The sequence below is a fragment of the Carya illinoinensis genome, chromosome 7 (assembly GCF_018687715.1).
Source record: "Carya illinoinensis cultivar Pawnee chromosome 7, C.illinoinensisPawnee_v1, whole genome shotgun sequence".
NCBI lineage: Eukaryota > Viridiplantae > Streptophyta > Magnoliopsida > Fagales > Juglandaceae > Carya > Carya illinoinensis.
The window spans coordinates 19,755,001-19,760,674 of NC_056758.1; positions in this window are offsets into that span (position 1 = coordinate 19,755,001).

The window sequence follows — 5,674 nt, forward strand, 5'->3', positions numbered from 1 at the left end:
ATTCAGAATAAATCAGATAAACAAAGAGAGAATTGCATTAAATTAGCATAGACAATCAAGCATAGTTCGAAAATAGGTTACATCGTTTTCCTAGAATGAAGAAAATTTAGCTCATGCTAGAAATGAAATTCAACATAAACGAATTCACCATAATTGTTCTGAGAAGATGGGAAGAAGAAAATAAACATTGAAAAATCCTTCTTGCAGCCTCAACTCGTCGTCAAAAGCTCAAGGGAACGATTCAACGCTTTTCTCTCGTCTGTGCTCGTGTATGATTCCAACGTACGTGCAATAATTGGAATTCCGTCTCCAAAAATAGATGAATTGAATCCCTCAAACTGTGTTTTTCTCTCCCAAGAAGTGTTCTCCAGTCAAAACTCGCGGCTCTAGAGTGAAAAATTGCTTTTATATGGTCTCACGGCGGAAAACCTAAAATCTGTCAAAATACGATGTTCGCTCAAATGGGGTGTCGAGCGCGCGTCGAGCGTTCAACTCTGCCTGATTTCGCTCGAGCGTCCTATCGAGTGCACATCGAGCGTTCGACTCTGCCTGATTTCGCTTGAGCGGCCAATGTCTCCGCTCGAGCGATCTTTGTTTTTCAGCAACCCGCTCGAGCTCCCTGTCGAGCGGCAGTAGAGCGTTTGAATCTGCCTGAATTCGCTCGAGCGGCCAAAAGCCTCCGCTCGAGCGAACTTGTAAAATCTGCAATATGAAATTTTGCAAGTCATCAATGAACTAGGTGTCCATGTTTATAAAATAAAACGTGCTTACTAATTTAAAGAGGGTAACAACAGAAAACATTAAACTGTATAATTAAAAGTCTTTTGTACAAAACATTATGCCTAGGCTTTCATGCTCTTCCCCTTGGGCCGTGCCTGTCCTGACTTGTTTTGCTCATCTTATCTCTGGGAGAGCACACATAAAAACTAAAATGACTCGAAAACTCATAAGCATTACTTCATACAGTTAAAATATAATAACGTAGGTTTTTAGTCATGCATTCATCACTCCATACGTACTATACATAAGACATTCGTTCATTTAAAACATTAAGAGGTGGAGTTTTTCTTGAAGAAAGATTTATCGTTTGTAAAATGTTTCTTTTCCTTCGTAAAACATTTCTCCACACCTCGTGCCTTCATTTCTTAAAGGGTCATTGTGATATCCGCTCCTTCTTTCTTCTTCTTTATGAGCTTCGATCTATGTGTTAAACTTCGATCTACGTGTTGACCCTCATTATACATGTTGAGCCTTGACCTACGTGCCGAGCTTCGGTTTACGTGTTAAGCCTTATCCTAAGCGTTGTACCTCAATGGCGTGTTACGAAAGTTATCCAGCAGATTTCAAAGTGAGATAGATATTTTAATGCTTACGGATATTCTAAAAATTATGAAAATATCTATAGAAGATATTTTCAGTATTTTTAGATGAGCTTGTTTTTAATGTAGCACAATTATAATATTTTAATGAGCTCTAAAAATTACTTATATTAAATATTTTAGTTGTTTTAAAATATTAAAAGGTTAACTTTATGTTGAAAACTCTTATTTAATTTAAATGATTTTATCCTCTTTGAGTAATTAACGATACTTTATCATTTTAAATAATGATGAAGAAATACTATTTTATAAACTTTAGTTGCACTTACAGTCACTACCTCTTCCAAACTTGATGTTCCACCTCGGATGCTGATCCAATAAGATGAACCTTCACCTTCATGATTCACCTTGGGGTTAAGATACTAAGACCTTCATCTTACTCTTCGTATTAACCACATTCCGATGCATGACTCAGACTAACTAAGTCATGCATCCCAATCTTAGACAACATACCCATTACTACCTTCATGCATCCTCACCGACACTTCATCCTTATTCCCATCTATACATGCCAAACTGCTTTAAGCCAACCTTGAGGCTTAAACATTCTGTAACCATGCTTAGGACAGATAACCCATTATATATGGTAAATCCATCTGGCACACATGTCTCAGTAGATGCACATGTACCTTACACCCTTATCACCTAAGATCAACATATAATCCGTTGAATGCCCACTTGTAGAAACAAGCCCCATACTACGATACAAACTTTTACTCAAACTTGGTCAGCAAGACTTTTCTACTTCTCAACCCTTTACAAGTTCATCCCAACACTTAACACAACAAGACTCTATTCACACTACACCTCCATCGCGTGACATAGCTTGAGGCTATTCCCAAGCTACATCATGACATCCGTTACTATGACAGGGTCACCTCACAACTACTCCAAGACACTATTCTATAGTTCCCAACACTACCCACACGTCCTACGCTACTTGCTATGCCATCCAACCATTTGTGACACATCATCCGGTGCATCACGACACCACACGGAGTACACTCCACGTAAACTCTCCTCCATCCACACTACGCCATACATTAATACGATGCACACAACACAATGCATCACTACACAACATGGAGTACACACCATGTGTACTCCCTTCCATTATGCGACACCACACACTACTACGACGCACACCACATGGTGTGTCACTACACGTCCTAGAGTACAAGCCACACATACTCCCTACACAACACTATGCCACACTACAGCACACACTTCACACCCACACTTCACAACACACTACACAATTACGCTCAACACGTCACTACACAGTGAACTGCACAATCAGCCAACAAACATGTAAATAAATAATGAGGGAAAGAGGGTTATACCATCATCTGGATTAACTCGTGTGTTACCTACTACCTATCATGGTCGATGACGTCTGAAGAGTCATACGTGGCGGCTAAACCATGTACGGTGGCTATCCACCTTGTATGGTGGATGTCCACCACATAAAATGGCCATTTTGGCTTAAGGATGAACTAGGGAAGGCTCATGATGGCCTCATGGTGGTTGGGGTGTCGGAGCACAGTGGAGCCATGGGTTTCAAGAGTTAGGCTATAGGTTTCAAGACAAGGAAATGGAGGAGGAAGCTTGGCTAGTTGTTGGTTCGCTATGGAGGGGCTTGAGAGGTGCAGTGGAGTTATGGTAGTGAGGTGGAGGCGGCATGGTGGTTAGAGGGCGGCAAATCTCAGCCAAATGGGTAGAGAAACCCATGAGAGAGCATAAGAGGATGTGAGAGAGATGTAGGGGCTTGATAGGTGCAGTGAAGCTATGGTGGTGAGGTGGAGGCAGCATGGTGGTTGGAGGGCAGAAGATCTCAACCAAATGGCAGAGAAACCCATGAGAGCATAAAAGGGCGTGAGAGAGATGGAGGGCTTGGCTGGGCATGAGGAGGCTACGGGGAGGTCATGGGTGGTGTTAGGGACCTCGTCTAGTCCCTAAATATTAGGATCTTCTAGCTCTGCTTCTCCTTAATATGACTAAAGTGCCTCGTCTTCTTACTTGTCTTTACTTGAGTATGGATCTTGAGTAGTGGTGTTTGATGTATAATGATGGTTTTTAGTGTGATTGTGGATTGGGAAATTTTTAGAATGAATATGAGCAATGGAATGATTTGGACGAATTGGATGGTTTCTCTTGGTTTTGGCGGCACATAGGGAAATTTAGGGTTTGGTGATTAGGGTTGGCGCCACCTAGGATGATCTACGGTTTGTGGAAGTGAGGCTAGGGTTTGCGATAGATGAGATGAGATCCAAAAGTGTAGGATCACTTTAGGGTTGATGGGATATGGCTAGGGTTAGAATATGTAGGGCTTTTAGGGTTTTAGAAGAATTCCTAAGATTTAAGACTTAGTGGAGGCTAGGGTTAGGGTTTCCTAAAATGTAGAAAATCCTTATGGGATCTAGGGCTTTCACCCAAGGCAATGGAGGCACTAGATCTAGGGTTTTATGGCCTTATGAGATGAATGATTAATGGAATATGGATGAATGGAGGCTAAAATAGCGTTTGGTGGGTAGGAAAATATATGGAAAGTGAATGGAATTTGGCAACACGGCTAGATCTTCTTAGAATAGTAGATCTGTGTTATAAGGATGAATGAATCAATGGATGAATAATGGAATGAAGTTGGTGTGAGGAATGATGGATTTGTAAAGATGATGAAATCAAAAGAAAATAACAATGAAAGTAAATTAACAATGGAATTGAGAAAAGAAACTGATCATAAGATTGATAAATGAATCATCACCCATTCACGAATTACGAGGTGAAGATCCTTTACTTGGGATTCATGAATTGTTCCCAAGTAGCCCAAGTGCTAAGCACCGTAAACAGATCTCAAGACACTACTCTGTCCACCATGGAAATTTGCCAAAAGATGCAAAAAGAAATGCTAAGGGTTCTGCTTATAGGTTTACAAAGTGGAAACCCTAATAGGTCCCATAAATAATAAAAGACTTAAAATAAATAAAATAACTAGATCTGGCCGTGGGATCCATAGTGGCCCACGGCTTGCCTTGAGCTAGGATGGCCCATGGGCATTGTTGCCATGGTTGCATGGTTGGTGGCTTGCGCTTGCATGGCTGGTGGGCTACGTGCATGGCTGGTGGGCTGTGTGTATGGCCTGCATGCTGGGCAGGCTAGTGGCCTGAGCATGCGCCTTGCATGGCATGGCCTACACGTGTGCATGGCCTAGCATGTGCATGCTGGGTTGGCTTGCACCCACACTATGCTACACATGTTGCTGCACATTAGCCTAGTCACTAACCCCACTAGTATACCGGTGTGCGTTGGCTAGGCCAAGAGCCTCGCTGGCATGCTGCAACATGCAGGCCATGCTATTGGTGTACTATAGGGGTGAAAAACCGACTATACGGTTCGGTTTATTAGAGAAACTGAAACCGACCGGCCGACCTTACAAAGGCATAGAAACTGGCCAAAACCGACCGTGTAAGGGGGTAAAACCGGCCGGACCGCTTGCCGGCCGGTTCACGGTCGGTTTGTCGGTTCTATGCGATTTGGGCCAGACCTTTTGGGCCTTTTTAAAGTCCAATTCATCCTCTTTTTGGGCTCAATTCAGTAGTTAAGATCATCAACATTTGCAGGCTTTTATTTGCTGAAATTTTAAAATTAAATTTAAATATTCAATTTCATTTTTATTTTAATGTCATTTATACTACTAGTAACTAATAACTAACTACTAATACTACTTATATACTTACTACTTAACTAAAAGCAAATAAATAAAAAACTCCACTAAATGTTTAATACACATTACAAACAAAACCAAATTGTCTTAAGCAAATAAGCAACAATTGTTCCAAATATAGATTCCAAATTGTCTTTAAATAAGAGAGCAATCTTCATTCTTCAAGTCTTCAAGATTCCAAATAGATGTCCAATGCAGTATTCGACTCTTCAGTCATCAATAGTTGTGATGCACGATGCTCCTAACTCTATATAGAAAAACATCAAATAATCAATATTAATAAATTATGATAATGAAAAAGAATTTAAATTAAATTATAAAAGCAAATGAATATGTAAATACTAAATTGAATGAGAAAAATATTACCAGATTCTACTACAAAGCTTTCAACATTATCCATGGCCTCTCGAATATGAATTGGGGTTGATGGATGTCGCAACCAATTCTGAGTACAAATAAGTGCCTCAATAGTTCTCGGAGCCAATGAACTCCAGAAAGGATCAAGTACAACGCCTCCCGTACTAAATGCTAATTCTGATGCAACCGTGGAAACAGGCATCGGCAATAAGTC